The sequence below is a fragment of the Hevea brasiliensis genome, chromosome 3, assembly GCF_030052815.1.
Source record: "Hevea brasiliensis isolate MT/VB/25A 57/8 chromosome 3, ASM3005281v1, whole genome shotgun sequence".
NCBI lineage: Eukaryota > Viridiplantae > Streptophyta > Magnoliopsida > Malpighiales > Euphorbiaceae > Hevea > Hevea brasiliensis.
The window spans coordinates 78399870-78421441 of record NC_079495.1 but is presented as its reverse complement, the minus strand read 5'-3'; positions in this window follow the sequence as shown (position 1 = coordinate 78421441).

Genomic DNA, 21572 nt, shown 5'->3' with positions numbered 1-21572 from the left:
GGTCAAACCCAGCTCCAATCCGGATTCCCTGCACTGAATTCTGCAGAATTGACCAAATGAACAGTAACTGTTCATTTGGCCATAACTCACTGTAGATATGGTCAATTGATCTGAAATTTTACAGCAATAAGTTAAGACATAGACAAACAACTTTCATGAAGGAACCTACCCCAAATTATGGCCAGAACCCAACCAACCAAGTGACTCAAGTTACTGTTCCTGCACTGTAGATATGGTAAATTTCTGCAGAATGCAATCCGACAGCTTGGGTTTTGAGCCATATCTGAGCTACAAAACTCCAAATGGAGTGATTCAAAAAGGAATTCAACTAGACAAAATAAGGAACAACTTTCATGATTTACATTTCTTCAAATTCCAACAGTAACAGTGACCAATCGAACAGTTAACTAAGGGCAACAAAACTGAAATTGTCTGCTAGTGTGGGTTGCACTGTGAAATTGCAAAAACACTTAATGCCAACAAGTTTAAAACACCAAATGTGGTATGTTGGGAGTGCCAAAGTTGATGTACACATTTTTATGCTAAAGTCAACATTTTGGTTGACCAATGATGAATAGTGACACCAAAAAAGTTGAAATTCACAAAGTGAAGAATTTAAAAGTTTCAAATGCCCTATAATACCTAACAAGAGGGGGGTGGATAGTGTGGCATGCCAATAGGGTATAAGATCGCACATGGCAAAAATGCCATTCTGTGATTTCATGGCTTTTAGCCATTCCTTTGTATTGAGACTTGGCCTTGTGCTCGATATTATTCTACACTTGTTAGCCGCTCGCTGCAACACCGAGATACATATGTGACCGATGGTGTGAGGTACTAGGTACTACCCGTTATCAGTCACCTAGTGTAGGTTACTGGGCAACCAAATGAATAAAAGTGAATAAATCTAATGATATAATGAATATACCAAGAACAAACAAAGAAAGCATACACATTGTATACACATTTATTTTCTTGCTATTTTCTTCTATTATATTATTGCACCACTAAGCATTATTGCTGCTAGCGTAGTTTTTTTCACACACGAGGTAACGGAGATCCCGATCGTGAGCCTGACTGCATTGGGTGAGTCTATCCGGGCTCTGCCAAATGTCCGTGTCACCTCACTACTGATTAGCATCGGTAGGGCACTAGGTGTCATTTTGTCATTTTGATATTTTGTATTTTCTCATATGTATTTGAACTCATGTAATATATTTTGATGTATATGTAAATTATGAAAATTGTATTTGTTAATGGAAAAGTAGATGTTTACTTGTGATTTACATGCGAACATCACATGTGAATGATGAATGAAAATGGAAATTGAAATGTGGAAATCATGATATTGAATTTGGTGTTGATAATGAATGTTTGAGAAATATTGTTGAGATTTTGGGATATTGGAGTTTGAGATGATGAAATAAAAGTATTGGAAGTGTTTTTATCAGGTTCATAAGAAGCAGTTTTCCATTTTTACTGACTCATGGATTTTCTTAAAATTTTAACCTTAAATGCATGATACTTTTGATAAATGGTTTAAATAATTTGTATTTCATAAATTATGTGCAAAAGCATTTTCTAAATTAATTGAGAAATATTAGAGTGTGCCGGTACACCAGGTGGCATTACTTACTCGGGTATACTGTACACGGGTAAGGGGTGTCACATTTAGCAGCTCAATTGGTAAGAGGCGAAGCAAACCCGTGAGGTGATATGGGTTCGAAGGGATTGAACTCCACTCGCGGCAAGATGGCCACCCAATGAGGGGCTTGAGCTGGGGCCCGCTAAGCCGGGGTGTGACATGTAATCCCATATGTCACCATCTCATGGTGCCACGTGTCACACTGTGAAATGACCAAAATGCCCCTGTGTCTTAATTTTGAGTTCTTAACCCAAAATAATTATTTTCTTCTTCTAATTAATTTATATCAAATATAAATTAATTAATTAATCTCTATTAATTAATTTCTCATCAATTAAATTCATATTTAAACACTTTAAATATAAATTTAATTTATACTACACATCCAATAATCTAGATTTGGTTTCAAGTCATGCTAGGGACTTTGCAATTTAATTGCAAACCAAATCTATTTAATTAATCAATTAAACTCTTTAATTAATTAATTAAATCATATTTAAATAGGTGATAACTTGTGTATGTGTGTGACTTACTAGGCTCATCACTAATTGGCAATGAGACATGATATCAACTCTTAATATCATCAGAACTCTTTCTTACCATAAATGATTTCTCTAAATCATTTTATGAACCTCATAGACCATGGTTAACACCTAGCATAGCATGCCATGGCCACCCAATTAGTAATAAGATTTACCTTAAATGAACCTATAATCATATGTTACCATGCACTAGAATCTCTCTGTTACAAAATCCCAACTCAGTGAGTCATGGTTTATGTCAAACTCCATTTGCTATGAATATTATGTTCTCTTTAATTCCAGTTCTTGATTAAAAAGATTTTTCTCATAAACTCTTTCAATAAATCTATCTGTCTCGGCCCAGAACTTGAAACATCAAGAACAATTAAATGAACATAGGATTTAACTCTATTTACTTAGAGGAACAGATTCCATCTTGATCAACACCTACCTCCATATATAACTAGTAGGAGCCAACAGATGCCCATATACCCATACAAGTACAAGTATGAAAGCAAGATCAAACTCAAACTACCTATATACAAGATAACTGCTATCGTGTCTAAAGATTATATGCATCGATATGATTTATGACAAAACATTGACAAGAGTAAACTCCATGTGCTTGTCATAAGCCAACCGTTCGGCCTACTTATCATTTATAAGCCTATCATGTTTGTTATATGGCATGAGACTCACCATTCCATCTTATTTATATCTCATATAAATAACTTGGGAACAAACATAAATACAATCTTTCTGGATAAGTCATGTCCTTATTATGAAGTATCCTCGATTGTGAACCTATTTATGATACTTCGTGCTAGAAATATTGTCACTCATATTCTTAACAACTTAAGAATAATATTTCTAACAAAATATCAATGGACCTTTTCTATTACACATAAATATATTATGTAAACGGAAAAGTGGAAATACCTTTATTAATAAAAATATATATATAAGATACATACTAAATGATATGCTCTAGGGCATACTACTAACAATCTCCCACTAGCACTAGAGCCATTCATTACAATACCTTAGACCCATCTTCTCAAGATGTCAGTCTAACTGAGCTTGTGACAAAGGCTTAGTGAATGAATCAGCTGGATTTTCAGCTGATGCTATTTTCTGCATGGCTATATTGCCTTGCCCAACTATATCTCTGATAATATGGTAGTGCCTTTCTATGTGTTTGGATTTTGGTGAGACCTTAGTTCCTTAGCCTATATATTGCTCCATTGTTGTCACAGGTGTAATGGAACCTTTGACTCAATGGAAGGAACTATTGTAAGTTACATCACGAACTTCTTTATCCAAAGCGGCTTCTTTTGCAAGCATCGATGCAATATACTCTTCTCGAGTGGAATGCTGGCGTGCGTGCTCTGTTTGGAACTCTTCCAGTATTGCACCTCCATTACAAATGAACACATATCCAGAGGTAGACTTTCTATCATCGATATCGATTGGAAATCGAAATCGGTATAACCATCCAATTGCAAGTCTCCACCTCCATAAATCAAGAATAAATCCTTAGTTCTTCTTAAGTACTTAAGAATATTCTTTGTGACTATCCGTTGTTCCAAACTGGATTGGATTGATACCGCTAGTCAAACTACAAAGATATGCAATATCCGCCTAGTACACAACATTGCATACATTAAACTTCCAATACGAAGCATATGGAATGCCATCTTATCTCTTTCTTGAGATGTCTTTGGAGACATCTCTTTAGAAAGATGGATACCATGTCTCATGGTAACAATCCTCTCTTGGAATCAAGCATGTTAAACCTCTTTAACACCTTTTCCAAGTATAGACTTTGTGATAAACCAATTATCCTTTTCGCTCTATCTCTATAGATGTGAATCCCAAGAATATAGGTTGCCTCCAAGTCTTTCATGGAGAATGTATTTGACAACCATACCTTTATAGTCGTCAACATACCGTATCATTACCCATCAACAAGATGTCATCCACATATAAGACAAGGAAAATGATAGCACTGTCACTAACCTTCTTATATACACATGGCTCATCCTCATTTTTATAAAACTAAAGGATTTAATGGCTTCATCAACGGATGTTCCAACTCCTCGAAGCTTGTTTCAACCCATAAATGGATCGCTTTAGCTTGCATACCTTGGAACCATCTTGGGATTCAAATCCCTTAGGTTGTTCCATGAAAATGTTTTCTTCAATGTATCCATTAAAAAAAGTTTTGACATCCATCCGCCAAATCTCATAATCATAGTATGCATTATTGCTAATAAAATCCTAATTGATTTAAGCATGGCAACAAAGTCTCCTCATAGTCTATTCCTTGCCTTTGGCGAAACCCTTCGCTACTAGCCTTGCCTTATAGGTCTCTACCTTTCCATAACCAATTTTCTTCTTGAAAACCCATTTGTTCCCTATAGGTACAATACCTTTAGGTGGGTCAACAAGATCCCAAACTTCATTCTTATACATGGAATCAATCTCGATTTCATAGCATCAATCCATTTTGAAGAGTCTATATCCGATATAGCTTCTTCATAGGTAAGTGGATCATCTCCATGATCTACTTCTTCATGAGTAGACAACTCTTGTTCTTCTTCATGAAGAAAACCATATCTCAGTGGGTGAGATACCCCGGTTGTTCTACGAGGAAAAATTGTAGATGTTTCATCAATGGGTATAGGTTGACTAGATGGATCTATATCCATCTGATGCTGGTTGGTCGTAATTCTCCAATTCTAACTCTATTTGCCTTCCTTTGCCTCCTTCTTGAACAAACCGTTGTTCAAGAAATGTGGCATCTCTACTTATCACAACCTTTATGAAGTAGGCAAATAAAAATAATATCCAAAACTATCTTTTGGATATCCAACAAATCGACCTTTTACGAATCGGTCTCCAATTTATCTTTTGCTTTTGATATAGGACAACCCCAAATCTTAACATGCTTAAGACTTGGTTTTCTTCCATGCCATATCTCATAAGGTGGAAGAAACTGATTTTGATGGAATCCTATTCGAATATACAAAATTCTAATGCAAATCCCCAAAAGGAGATTGGCATATCAAGATAGCTCATCATACTACGTACCATATCCAATAGTACGATTTCTCTTTCAGATACACCATTCGTTTGTGGCGTTCTGGAGAGGTGAGAAACAATGAGATGCCATGCTCTCTCAAGTATTCATCAAATTCGGTACTCAAATATTCACCTCCACGATCGATCAAGAGCTTTAATATTTTTTGTTTGATTTACTACTTGATTTAAATTCCTTAAACTTTTCAAAGGATTCATGCTTGTATTTCATCAAATACAAATACCCAAACCTTGATTTATCATCAAGTAATAAAATAATGAAAGCCCCTCTAGCCATTTCTTTAAATGGACCACATACATCACTATGTATTAGCTCAATATTTTTCCAAAATAGCCCTTGTCCAACAAAGGGTGATCTAGTCATTTGCCCTCAAGGCAAGATTCACAAGTTGGAGTAGCTCAGAGCCCAATGAGGATAGAATCCCCATTTTCTCCAATTTTGCAATCCTATCTTCTGCAACATGACCTAACCTTAAGTGCCAAGTATATTTTGAACTTGAGTTGGTTTTCACCATGGCATTGCTTTCATTTAGATTGCTACACTCTGGCTAGTGGAAACACTTTCTCTTGGCAATGGAAACACTTTCTGTTAGCAATGGAAACACTTTCCTTTGCCTTTTTCAGCTTTAGTCTTCCTTTTCTGTTTAGCTATTTTCTTGGAAGGACCAGGAATCTGAAGTTTCTTTTTCTTATTGCCCTTCTTCTTATTGGACTTTCCAGCAGAAGAAGATGCAACCAAAGCTACCTCTTTTCCTTTATGTTTGGCATATTCTTTTGGGCAATAATTCAGCTAAAGTGCATTCCTGTTTAGTCATATGGAAATTTGTTACAAAATTCCCAAAAGACTAAGGAAGGGACTGAAGGATTAAATCCGTTTGTAGTTGGAAACCCATGTTGAAGTCAAGATGTTCCAAGCTGCTCCGCCAATCCGAATCATCTTGTGGACATGATCCCCAACATTATCCATCCCTCAGACATCCTCATACGGAATATTTGCCTAGATATCTCATACCTAGCATTCTGTGCTCACCATACAACTCTTGTAGGTGAAGGAGGATCTCACTTGCACTCTGCAAGTTTTCATGTTATACGTAACTCATTACTCATGGAAGCAAACATTTAACACTTAGCTCTCATATCATGCTCCTTCCACTTGTCCAAAGTTTCATGTTCCTCTTAAGTGGCCTCTGGAGGTAGGGACCAGGAACATTTGAATCTAGAACATATCCTATATGTTCAAGGTTCAAGACAAGTTTCAAATTTCTTAGCCAATCTGTGTTGTGATCAAGTATGCTTGCAAGGATATTGGATGGTGGTGGTTGTTTTGTGCTCATTTTTATCAAAATTAAGCGCAGAAAATAACCAGATTAATTAGTAAATGTATCATGTAATTAACCAAAATGATTATGGTCTTTTAATCAAATTGGTCCTCCCACTAACTTAGCGAATCCTACACTTCCAAAGTAGAAAACGAAATCCTAGTTGGATGGATTTCTAGTGGGTGATTGAATTCTTATAATTCTATTGATCATCCTCAGGGACATCCATTATTGGACTTACAAAAAACTATAAGTGAGAACCTCCTTGCCCATCACATATCATGTGAGGTTCAATCCTTTACCTAGCCCCTAATGCTCAAAATCTGTACATCCATTATTGACTTATCTTGCATTAGTTAAGTTGATCCCATTGAGCTAATTATGCAAATAATTTTAATGTCCTCAGGTACATCCAATATTGGCCACCAAACCATTTACATATTTACAACATCTCATGCTTAACAATTATTCTTAAGAAAATCTCTTAAATTAATTGCATCTCATGCAACTATTTAAAATTTCTTAAAATAATTGCCCCAATGGAGGGCTTATGTTATAATTACTTTAATTATAGCATTTCCAACTTAATCATTTGTTTGGAAGATTTTATGGTCATTCTATTTACTATTAAGGTCTCACTTTGCACATTATCCATTTAGCATGCATATATCATATAATTGCATACATTCCCATACATCTCATGCATTCATGGATAAGCAGTAAATATGGTATGATCATGGACTTTCTAAGGGATTCAATTCTGAGCCACCATTGTTGCCGCCACCATTGGTGGCTTCACCATGTGTGACGCCACACCTTGCTTTGCAACCAGCAATAATCTCTTGATCTCATGATCATACACACAATTAAATTATATAATCAACAATCTAAATGGCAAATATAGTGGCTTACCAATTGAAGGAACAGGCGTGAAAAACACAAGATTATACCATTGAATTCAAAAATTTTCACCTAGGGTCACATGCACCATGCAAGATTTATTTTTATCTATTTGATTTCAATGATAAACAACATATTAAAACTCTTTTAATATGTTTTTGGATCTGTATTTGCCATTTAAGATTTTAAAATTAATCAGATTAATTTTAGAACCCTAGATTAAATCAGAACGATTACACTAACCTCTTGATGTCGCAGCTGTGTGCCTTTGAGTCGTCTTGAGGACACCAGTCGCAGTTGCGCGCGCTTGAGATTTCCCTTCGTGACACCGCATGTTGTCCCTCTAGCTTGTCCACACCAAGAACACCTATGGCAGCCCTTGAACAGCTTCTAAAGCCCTTTCTATTAATTAGAAATTCAAGTTCTGCCTTTTAAGAGATTAGAGATGCAAACAGGACACTAGAAACAATTTCTAGTGTTCTTAATTCAAGAGATTGATGGCTAATCTCTTTGAATTGATGAGAGATGAAGAGAAATAGCTGGAGAGGCTCAAAGTGGCGTGACATATGAGAGGAGAGGCTGCTGGTTATGTTTTCTTTTCATAACCCCACTTAAATAGCTAGGTTAACACATTAAACCCTTGCCACATGTCACCCTTTGATTAGCTCTAGGTTTAAGTGACCCAATCACATTGTGCCAAGTGTCAAACCTATATTTAATCTTGATTTTAATCATCTTACATGATTAAAAAAACATTTGGCAAGCTTATGTGTAATCCCATATGTCACCATCTCATGGTGCCACGTGTCATCGTGAAATGACCAAAATGCCCTGTCTTAATTTTGAGTTCTTAACCCAAAATAATTATTTTCTTCTTCTAATTAATTTATATCAAATATAAATTAATTAATTAATCTCTATTAATTAATTTCTCATCAATTAAATTCATATTTAAACACTTTAAATATAAATTTAATTTATACTACACATCCAATAATCTAGATTTGGTTTCAAGTCATGCTAGGGACTTTGCAATTTAATTGCAAACCAAATCTATTTAATTAATCAATTAAACTCTTTAATTAATTAATTAAATCATATTTAAATAGGTGATAACTTGTGTATGTGTGTGACTTACTAGGCTCATCACTAATTGGCAATGAGACATGATATCAACTCTTAATATCATCAGAACTCTTTCTTACCATAAATGATTTCTCTAAATCATTTTATGAACCTCATAGACCATGGTTAACACCTAGCATAGCATGCCATGGCCACCCAATTAGTAATAAGATTTACCTTAAATGAACCTATAATCATATGTTACCATGCACTAGAATCTCTCTTACAAAATCCCAACTCAAATTGGAGTCATGGTTTATGTCAAACTCCATTTGCTATGAATATTATGTTCTCTTTTAATTCCAGTTCTTGATTAAAAGATTTTTCTCATCGAAACTCTTTAATAAATCTATCTGGTCTGGCCAGGAACTTGAAACATCAAGAACAATTAAATGAACATAGGATTTTATCTCTATTTACTTAGAGGAACATATTCCATCTTGATCAACACCTACCTCCATATATAACTAGTAAGAGTCAACAGATGCTCATATACCCATACACAGTACAAGTATGAAAGTAGATTCAAACTCAAAGTATCTATATACAAGATAACTGTGCTATCTCAGGTCTAAAGATTATATGCACTGATATGATTTATGACAAAACATTGACAAGAGTAAACTCCATGTGCTTGTCATAAGCGTCACTGGTTCGGCCTACTTATCATTTATAAGTGCCTATCATGTTTGTTATATGGCATGAGACTCACCATTCCATCTTATTTATATCTCATATAAATAACTTGGGAACAAACATGAATACAATCTTTCTGGATAAGTCATGTCCTTATTATGAAGTATCCTCGATTGTGAACCTATTTATGATACTTCGTGCTAGAAATATTGTCACTCATATTCTTAACAACTTAAGAATAATATTTCTAACAAAATATCAATGGACCTTTTCTATTACACATAAATATATTATGTAAACGGAAAAGTGGAAATACCTTTATTAATAAAAATATATATAAGATACATACTAAATGATATGCTCTAGGGCATACTACTAACATTTGGCAGAAAAAGAAGGTAGTAAACAGGCTTTAAGAGTACAGTTTTGCGGGAAGATATAATTATGGTATATATATTTCAAGAGTTCTATTAGGTTTAAAATTGAGATAAGAGTTATTATTGAACTAGGTTGCTCAGATTACAAATATATATTTAATTTTAAAAATAATATATATATAATTAAATAAATAAGTAGGCCATCCAATAAAATATTCCTTTTTTATAAATATATTAAAATATTATTGGCTAATTAAAATAAATAAATAAATAAATAAAATATTGGGTTTCCACATTACCTATACATAGTACAAGTATGAAAGCAGTATCAAACTCAAACCACCTATATACAAGATAACTATGTTATCTCAAGTCAAGGGATTATATGCGCTATTATGACCTAAATAACTTTGTATTGACAAGAGTAAACTCTATGTACAAGTCATCTTGTGTCACTAGTTCGGCTCATTTATCTTATAAGTGCCCACCATGTTTATCTTATGACATGAGACTCACCATTCCATCCCATTAGTATTTCATGGTAATCCATTGACATAAACATAAGTGACATTCAATTCAGATAAATCATGCCCAATGAAGTATCCTTAATTGTGAACCAAATTTATAATATCTTGTACTAAAATGTTCTGTTACTCATATTCTTAATAACTTAAGAATAGAACATCTAACAATATAAAAGAATATTTAAAACAATTAAAGGACATTTTAATTAAATTCAAACAATTCAAATTTAAAAGAAAAGAATATTTGCCATTAAATGGGAAATAAATGTTTATAAGATACAATACAATGATATGCTCTAGGGAAAATTATTAACAATAACCTAGTTACACAGGTTGTGTAATTTGTGATTTTGTCATTGCATAAGCTATATAAACATTCCATAAATTGTGTAATGACATGTTAGGCAATTATACAAGTGGTGTAAAAGTTACACCACTTGCTATTTTGAAATGACATTAGGAGCCACCCTAATGTAATGACAAGTTACACCACTTGTAATGACATTTTGAAATTATTATTTTGTGCCCTTTACTATGCCAAACCCTTTAATTGATATTGGACCCACCCTATTTTGCTATTAGAAGTTTTGTTGCATGATGTTTGTTGGTTAAGAATTGGGAAATTCTAGGTTTTCAAAAGTTGAAATTATGTTTTTCTATTTTTCTAGTTACACAACCTCGTTACACAGGTTGTGTAATTTATGGTTTTATCATTGCATAAGTTATATAAATGTTACATAAGTTGTCTAATGACATGTTAGGCAATTATACAAGTGGTGTAAAAGTTACACAAGCAGTATAGTGCCAAAATGGAGAAACAAAGAGTTTCACAGCACTAGGCTGTATAACACTACGCAAGCCATGTAATTTAGAAAATAGGGTAGTGTTTAGGAGCACGGGCTGTATAACATATTACACAGGCCATGTGAAAATTACAAAATGGGTCGTGTACTCAATACATGGTTCCAACAATGCGTTACATGGCCCGTGTAACACAAAAATGCCCTGTTTGGTCCTTTTAATTAGTGTCTTAACATTGTTTGTCACACCCTACCCCTCAATAAGATGTAACATGATCCTGTAGTACATCTAATGAATTACCGTACTTCACCTATAGGCAACCCATTAAATATACTACAAGGGATTTTAAAACAATTTTCTTACTTTTCGAAGGCGGCGAGCACTTTTGGTAGGAATTAAAAACTTTTACTTGAAGTTTAAAGACTAGTTAAAATTTTTGTACATTTTTATTTTTATGTAAATTTTGAAAAAATTTCAGCAGAGTGCCGTCTACATTTGGGAAAAACAGTTCTTCAAAAACCTGTAAAAACACTTCATTTCTCAACCCCAACCGCCAATACTTTCAATCAATACAAATCCACCCAATCTCGATTCAAAATTCACAACTCAAAAATTTTTCAAAACAATTCGATAAACTCATAAACATTGCATTAAATTAACTTTACATACACGAGTCTTAATTTACAAAAGAAAATAAAAAATAATATTATTACAAACTTTAATGTACAACTGCTCAATTTTACATTAACACATATGAGACTAAACTATTTACATCAAAATAAACCACAAGGGTATAACAAAATGCCCGTACAAAAGCCTCCGTGTAGTCTCAACAATCAATAGCTCACTCTACTGCTCTTTCCTTGTCTCTATTTGCGATAGCAAATAAAGCTATCGCTGAGTATAAAAATACTCAGTGGTGCACAATAAAATATAAAATACAAAATATAAAACATTTGTCATTAATTCACAGTTCAAATATTTTACAATCATATTTCACAATTTTTCAAATCACATTTATAATAAATCACAATTTAAATATTTCACAATTTTCAAAGCTTAATATAACACCAATTTGATCAAACAATTTAATAATCATAGTGTTGCCAATCAATAACACAACTTAGGCCATGACACAAAATTTCCAAATATATCGTGTTGTACACCACGACAAGGTAAACTCACCCCACTTATCGAAATCAATGAGGGATGTGACTAGCTAGCTAATGAGTACTCATCCAAACTCACCTCAGATTGGTAAGCCAAAGAGAGAGGAATATAGTAAAACTCACTCCATAAATGGAGGAGAAACATAGTGATATTTCCATGCCAATTGTGAATCAAAAATAATTTAAATCAAGTTATTCAAACATTTCACGCAAAACACAAATCAATTTCCAATTCAAATTTCCATTCATAAAATGGCAACACAGCATTTCTCGAAACCCATAATTAGTACAACCATTTCACAATGCATAGCTAAATAAGTTTTCAATTAGAAAATGATAAATTAAAGTTCATTGTGCACAAACCTACTGTGAGTCACCTCTAGGCCTTGACTCAGTTTGCCCTATCATTTTCCAGGTCTTTTTCAGCTAAAACATGCAATTTATAGTGTTTCAGTATCTTATCTCACAATAATCCAATAATTAATTTATATATACTTAATTCTAGCCCCAATATGCTTAAACTAACGTTTTTGGAAATTTTCATTTTGGAGTTACTATTTACGATACTATTCAAGTCAATTTGTTGATTTTCTAATGCTTAATAGGTATGAGAATTCTAATTTCATCCACATGGCATATTTTGGTTACCTAACTTGTTGGTTTTGGTTGTTTTCCTCAAACTTTAAGTTTCTTAGGTGAAATTCCAAAATTTCAGATTTGGTGTCCTATTTTACACTGTTCCATTGGTCAAGTTGCTGTGGTAGTTTGGCTAAGTTTTCTTCATAGAAGTTGTTCCTTGTTGTCTTAACTTTATTTCCCTTTTTGAATCACTCTATTTTGAGTTTTGTAGCCCTAGTTATGGCCATTTGAACATGGCTTGCTAGATTTGGTGTTACCCAGAATTCTGGGTAATTTCCTGGATTATGGCAGTTTTTGTACATTGACTGTAGGTGAGTTTTTGGACAGGTTATGGTCACAATTTGGGTTTATTTTCTTCATGAAAGTTGTAGGGCAATGTCTCAGATTTCTATCGGTATAAAATTCAGTTGATTTGGACCATTCTAGACCAAGTTATGGTCATTTATGTAACTACTGTTCATTTGGTCATTTTTCTACAGGTCAGTGTGCCCTAATCCGAATTTGGCCTAATTGTTCACTAAGTTATGGTCACTTTCTGGGCATGATTCTGATACACTTGAATTGTGTAGATGTTTTTAAGCACATTTGCATACTATTTCACAGCATTTAGGCAAGTATTTTCATGCATAATAGTTGACTTCATCAGTTTTTGTAATTTCTATTGTAAAGCCCTTAATTCCATGTTTTCTGCATCATTTCAGGTGTTTGGGTGAAGCCGCAGAAGTATAGGAGTACAAAGGAAAGCTTGGAGGAGTCAAGAGACAGAGAATTGCTGCTGATACAAAGTACACGGGTTGTGTAAACCAAGCTTCAGACCCGTGCAACTCTCTGCCAGAAGAAAGCCAAGAGAATCAATGAGAAACACAAGTACACAGGTCGTGTAAGTAGACCCGTGTAATCTGCAGGGACCCGTGTAAGTCTCTACTAGGCGTAAACTTGAAGAACCTTATGGGAACAATAGTACACGGTCAGCGTAGTTGGCGCAGACCCGTGTAACTTTCTGTGCCAAAATAAGGTTTCGCAATTCTCCTCCAACAAGTTACACGGCCCTACATTACGGGACCCGTGTAGTGACACACGAGCCGTGTACTATGCTGCAGCCAGTTTTATAACTCGGATTCCCCTCCTATTTTTAGATAAAAATGAGACTCCTAAGGCCCTTTGGACTCAAAGTGACCTAACCCTAGAGCAACCAATATAAATAGAAAAGAAAACATCAGAAAAGAGGACGATTGTTGGGACTACTACTGAAGGCTGCTATTGTCGGGCTCTATATCGGCACCAAAAGAAGTTTTCCAGCAAAAAGCTCCACAAGAACAAAGATGCAAACTATCTTTGGTTCTTTCACTTCATATCCCAAAACAGATTTCTATCGCTTTATTTCTTTTACATGATTTTCTTTTTACTATTTTTACCTTTTATCATGATGTTTGCTGAACTCACCATGAGTGAGTAGTTTCCTTATTCTGGATTCGGGAGAGTAATGCTTGTAATTATTATTATGGATGAATATTAAGTTTTATTTACTGGATTTGAGATTCGTTTCTTAATTTAATTTCTTGTGATCTTAATGCATGTTATGTGCTAGTACCCACTTAGACATGATTGTAGATGTTGGTTAAAGGACTGAAAGGTAAAGATTAATATTAGAAAATCAAGATCTTGAACCTAGGAATTCTGACCTAGACATAGGCTGCTGCCTCTGTGGAACCTAAAAATTGGTCAAAGGTCTTAAAGGATGTTAATTAATTTAATCACCATGAAAGTAGGGTTTGAGTTAATTAAAAAGCACCATAGATGTCTTGAGAGATCACCACGAAAGTAGGGTTTGAGTTAATCAAACTAGCAAAAATTTTACAAGTAGGGTTTTACTGGCCACATTTGTTTAAGGATGTAAGATCCTTTGTGCTAGGTTGTGATCAATGCCAAAGAACAGGCAACAGTTCAAGAAGGAATGAAATGCCACTACATGGCATATTTGAGATAAAATTGTTTGATGTATGGGGAATAGACTTCATGGGCCCATTTCCCTCCTCCCGTGGAAACAAGTATATTCTGGTTGGAGTTGATTATGTGTCAAAATGGGTAGAAGCGATTGCGACACCAACTAACGATGCTAGAGTGGTCACAAGGTTCCTTAAAAAGAACATCTTCACAAGATTTGGCACACTACGACAATAATCAGTGATGGAGGAAGTCACTTCTACAACCAACAATTCGAAACACTATTGAAAAAGTATGGAGTGACTGACAAGGTGGCCACACCTTATCATCCTCAAACCAGCAGTCAAGTAGAGATCTCAAATAGGGAACTAAAGTAGATTTTGGAGAAACTGTAAATAGATCCAGGAAGGACTGGTGCATGAAGTTAGATGATGCACTATGGGCATACCGCACTTCATATAAAACCCTAATTGGCACAACACCCTTCTGACTAGTTTATGGAAAATCATGCCATCTCCCTGTTGAACTTGAGCATAAAGCCTATTGGGCAATTCAGATCCTAAACTTTGACCTCAAAGCTACTGGTGAGAAAAGCCTCTTACAACTGAATGAGTTGGAAGAAATCCGACAGGATGCATACGAAAATGCCAAAATCTTCAAGGATAAAACGAAAAGATGGCATGACAGGAGCATAGCAATGAAATAGATAAAAGAAGGAGATCTTGTCCTCTTATTCAACTCTAGATTGAAACTCTTTCCAGGGAAGCTTAAATCAAGATGGTCCGGACCTTTCAAGGTCACCCAAGTCTTCCCACATGGAGTAGTAGAAGTGTGGAGAGAAACCTCAAGTGCATTTAAGGTCAATGGACCGAGGCTGAAGCCTTACTTTCAGGGAGAACCCATAGAAACGGGAGTAAATTGCACCCTCGATCCTCCTACCGACAGACTATAGATAAGTAAAGTCTAGCTACAGACTATAAACAAGCGCTTGTTAGGAGGCAACCTGTAACATCCTCCCGGTAGCAACTCCGTACATTCTACTGTTTCGGTGACCGGTGTCGGTCCGGACAGCTAGAACGTCCGAAAAAATATTTAAACTAAAGTCAGGAACCATAATTATCTCAAATATTAATAAGAAAAATTTAGTAAAAATTTTAGAAATAAAATACAACTAAGTCAAATGAGCCGGTGCCTAAGCGATGGGTAACCGGAGGGAAGTTGCGGTTCTTGCAACTAGGAACCCTAGACCCGGGTAAAAATTCATAAAATAATTTTTGGGACTCCAGAGAAGGGTCATTGAGGTTCCTATGGCATTAGAATGCCAAGAAAATATTTAGAAAAATTTTTCAATCGGTACAGACAATTTTGACCCGTTAAGCCAAACGGAGGGCATTTTGGTCATTTCGCCTTTAGAGGTGATTTTTGGCCAACTTGTCCAGTTAAGTAAATAATTATAATGATCTAAAATATGAATAAATATTGCTAAAAATTGAATTGAAAATGAGTAGAGAAAAGAAGAAAAGAAAATGAAGGAAAATGCTTAATTATGACATATGATGATGTCATTTAAAAGCCCCCTCCAATCACCATTTGACAAACCAATAAAAAGAGATAAAAATGACTTAAAATGAGATAAAAAAAACAAAGGAAACCAGCAGTTTCCTTCTTCATACGGGCTGGAATAAGAGAGAAAGAGAGAGAAAAGGAAAAGAAAGAAAGAAAGGAAGAAGGAGAAAGAGATGAACAGTAGCAGAAAAAGGGGTTCAGCAGGGCAGCATGTTTCTCTTCCATCCAGGTGCGTTTGGCACAACATCTATGGCTGATTTTTGGATATGTTTGAGGTATGTATGTGTGGAAGTTATGGTTAAAATTTGGTGATTGTTCATCTGTTGGATTTGGAGAAATATATTGTTGAACACAGGCTGTCTGTAGGTTGAATTCTAAATTTTGGCTACTGAAATTTTAGAAAAATAAATAGTTAGGATGCTTATAAAATTATGAAATTTGGTACAAATGATATTTGGGATGTTGAGGCTGCTGGGTTAAAATTTGGTGAATTTTAGACTTGTGGTTTATGAGATATAAATTGTTTTGCATGAGCTGTCTGAGTAAGACTGATTTCTGCAAAAATTCAGATTTTGAAGGGTTGAATGAATGTTTTGATATCTCATGATATAGAGATTATTTGATGTTAAAATTTTTACTGATATTGTATAGGGATGTCTTGAATATATGGTTAAAATTTGGGATTTATCTAACGGTTATATCATTATATATAAATTTTAATGCACAAGCTGCCAGATTGGGTATTAATGGGTGGTTGTGGATTTAAGATTTATGATAGGAGTTTAGTCCAATTTAAGGGGAAATGCTGTTGAATTTTTATTGGATATTTAATTTAGGAAAGTGAAGTTATAATTGATTATGATTATTATGATTCTAGGAGAAATCTTGAAGAATAACAAGCTCAAGGTTGGTTTCAAAAAGGTTAGTGCCTATTTATACTTATACTTCTTTTATTCCATATTAAGGACTTAAAATAAGTAAGGAATTGTGAATTAAATGAATGAAATTTATGTATATGTACTCCTTGAATTTCGGCAGCCCTATTGAAGGAATAGAAATGGAGTGTTTGATGGACTTAGAGTGAACTAGAGCTTAGGTTTAAAGTGTATACATATATATATAGAGAGAGAGAATGAAAGAGTAAATTAGGGAAATTGTGAAAAACTTTGAAATTTAGCTAGGGTTTAGGAATGAAAATTTGACTTGGCTTATGAAATGGTTAAAGAACATTCTAATGGTCAATTAGTAACCATTTGAGGTATGTTGACCATAAATTGGATTGAAAAATGGCATGGCAAAGTGGAATGGTAGGCTGCCTAAAGACAGCAGCATGTTGGCTGAGATTTCAGTCCAATTGGACTGCCATAACTTTGGCTGTGTAGGTTCAATTGGTGTTTGGCAAATTGGACATGAAACTAGGTTTATAATGGCACATTTTTGCTGAAGAAACCATGCCTAAAAGACCAAAGCAAGAGGACCAAAAGTTGGCCCCAATCCGGATACCCTGCAAACAGCCCCTGCAGAATGACCAAATGAACAGTAACCCATAACTCACTGTAGAATGGTCAAATTGACCTGAAAGTTTTACAGCAACAAGATAAGATATAGAAAAACAACTTTCATGAGGAACATCACCCCAAATTATGCCATTAACCCATTCAAATTATTGGGCAAAGTTAAGTTATCAAACCTGCAACTCTGCAGATTTTCACTTGAGCAGTAATGTTTGGATGGCTATAACTCTCTCTAGAAAACTCGGATTTAGGTGATTCTTGAACCTATGGAAACCTAAGGTATGGTAGAACATTTCATAAGAAGAAAGTTAGACCAAATTATGAACTTAACTTGATCAAATTACTGACAAAATTTGGACCCAAAATCTCAGCATGAACAGTACACGTGAACAGTAAACTTATTTTAGCCATAACTTGAGCTACAAAACTCCAAATGGAGTGATTCAAAAAAATAAATTCAACTAGACAAAATAAGGAACAACTTTCATGTTTACCATTTCCTCAAATTCCCACTGTAACAGTGCTTAATAGAACAGTAAAGTTAAGCTTCAAAAACTGAAAATTTTGTTCCCTTGGTTTAAGCCTAGAAATGGTAATGGTGGTCACTTCCAACAAGTTTTAAATGAAAAATGTGGTATGTTTGAAGTGCCAAAGTCAATGTACCTACTCACTATGCAAAAGTCAACTTTCTTGTTGACCAATGAAATGAATAGTGACACCAAAAGTTAAAATTCAAAGATTGAAGAATTTTAAAGTATCAAATGCCCTAGTATACCTAACAAGATTGGTTTGGATAGTTTGGCATGCCAATAGGGTATTGTTTTAGTAGTACTGCGAAAGGCTTTATGCCTGTATTCATGGCTTTTATGCCCGTATTCATGGCTTTTATGCCCGTATGCATGGCTTTTATGCCCGATTATGTGATATCATGGCTTTTTAGCCATACTGACTGCATACATGGTTGACGTTCTGCGTCCCATGGTATGACGGCCCGAGGCACCGCGGTGTCCAGTGCCAACGACCCGTTATCCAGTCCAGTCATCCAGTATAGGTTACTTGGGCATGGAAAAGTATAACTGTGATTGAATTGATTATTAAAGAAAATACGAAAATTAAGTATCAGGAATGATTACAAAAATACAAAGAAGCTCAAGATCATGAAGAAAATAATTAACGAAATGCATGAAGAAATTAATATCATAAAACATGATTAGCCCTCGACTAAGCAATAAGTTTGTAATTATTCATTTATTATGAACACAATAGCAAGGAAATTATTATCTTTATTTGCATATTATATTTTCTTGCATTATTGGCACCACTAAGCTTTATGCTTAGCGCATCGCTTTTGCAACGCGTAGGTACTGAAGATTTGGACAGAGGGCCCAGTAGACCACAGATTCGGTAAGGCAGTTCACAGTTCTGCATAGCGTCTGTGTCACCTCACAGACTACAGTGCATTGGTAGGACACTAGGTCCCATTTTGTATTTTGAGATTTTTGTAAATTTGGTAATTAAACTCTTATTTTATCATATGTATTTGAACAAATGTAATATAATTTTGTATTAATGTAAGTACTTGTAATTTGTGATTATAAATCACATGTGAGAATTTATTTATGATTTGAGTCTAATGATGATGTGAAATGACAAATAGAGGAATCGTTAAGAAATTGCTGTAACTTGATGTGATACAAAATGTGAATTGTATATGAGTACCATGAGATGAATGATTGAGAAATAAATGAAATTGCTGAAATTATTCTAAGACTTTGTTGATAATTGGAGTTGGGATTGATTAAATATGATCATAGGAAGTGTTTTTCACAGGTTCCGAAGAACTGTTTTCTTCATTTTTAGCCGGTACTCTGTCGGATTTTCTTTAAAATTTTCGGAACCTCAAATAAATAATAATTTCGATAAATGACTTAAATGAATTATATTTCACAAATTGTATTCAAAACCATGATAAAAATGAACTAAGATAAAATAGAGTGCTCCGGCACACTGAGTGGCATAACTTGCTCGGCTACACTGTAGTCGGGTAAGGGGTGTCACACAACCCAAAATTTTTTCTAAACTTTTCTTTTCTTTTTCTCCTTTTTTGTATTGATTTTTGTTTCATACTTATTAGCATTTCACTTTGTAGGAATTTTTGGAAAGGGGAGTAGAGATCAAGAGAGGAAAGGAATCACCAAGTCAAAACCACAAAAGGGAATGTCACACCCTACTCCCCCGCAAGATGTAACATGATCCCATAGTATACCTAATGAATTACCGTACTACGCCTACCGATAACCCATTAGATATACTACAAGAGATTTTAAAAACAATTTTTGTGAAATTTAAATCATCGATTAAAATCTAGTGTTATAAAATTTTTTCAAAATTTCGGCAAAGTGCCGGCTGTATTTTGAGAAAACAGTTCTTCAATCCTGCAAAAGAAAATGCTCCCAATATGTTTTCTCAAATACAACTTCAATAACTTCATTTGAACCCATAATTCAAATCTCAATAATCAAATCAATCTCCTCATAAAAGAAACATTTCAGTGATTACAAGACTCAAAATTAATATTACAAAACTATTCAGATAAATGAAATCCCAAATTTACATTTACAATAATTTACATTTAATTACACCAAAATATTTTACAAGAGTTTTTATACAAATGCTCAAATAATTTACATACATATTATTACATGCATACATCAAAACCTATGTACATCGGTATACCTATAATATATCTGGAGTTGATATGAAAGTGTCTTCAAAGAAACTTACTCACTGCTTTATGCTCTTCTTACCTGCGACAGCATACAAAGCTATCGCTGAGTGGTGAACTCAGTGGCCCACAACTATAATTTAAAACACAGTACAATATACATTGACAAAATTTACAGTAAATAATTTGGAAATCTGAATACTCATCAAATTCTAAAACTCAAAATATTCATTGCCAATAATGTGAATCATTTGTATAAAATGACTTCGATCATGAAATTCAATTTATCAAATCATAACAAACCATTTAGGTAATTCCAACAAAATCAATTATACATAAATCATAATTGAAATCACAATTCTTTACCATTCAAAAGCCATTCTGCATTTCAAAAACCATGCTGTATCTCAAAAATTATTCTTTATCTCACTAACTATGCAAGACTAATCTGAAAGGGCCATATTCGATGTGATTCTAACTCCCTATGATCAGATTCTAACTCCCTATGGTCGGGGAGGTCGAATCATCGTGCACAGTACCATCACAATAATGAATCTTCCGCAAGGGCCATAACGATAAAATAAACTTAGATCCAACCTCAAATCAGAGGAAAATCTAAGCCTGTGCACGTACCATGGTAATCAAAACACAACTAACTCCATTGTCTTCTCAACAAATGAGAGAGACGGGTAATAACCTAGTCAAGCATCTATAGTGAGATATAAAATAATATCACAATCCTTTTAGTGAGCATAAATCACAATATAATTCGATTCAAATTCAGTTCCAATATCCAATAATTTTTATGCTCATCACAATTCAAATCATAAATTTGCATTTTCCATGAAAATTACCATCACAATTCAAAACATGTTCTATCACAATTTTCCAAAACATAATTTATTCAATCCATAACAATGCTTAATACTTGTGGAAATGCTATTTCACAAAGCTAAATTCATACATACTATAACAATTTTCAATAATCATTGAATTAAATCCAATGCTTGTTAAACATAATACATAAGAAAAATATGTCATTTAATCATATGAAATATTCAAACA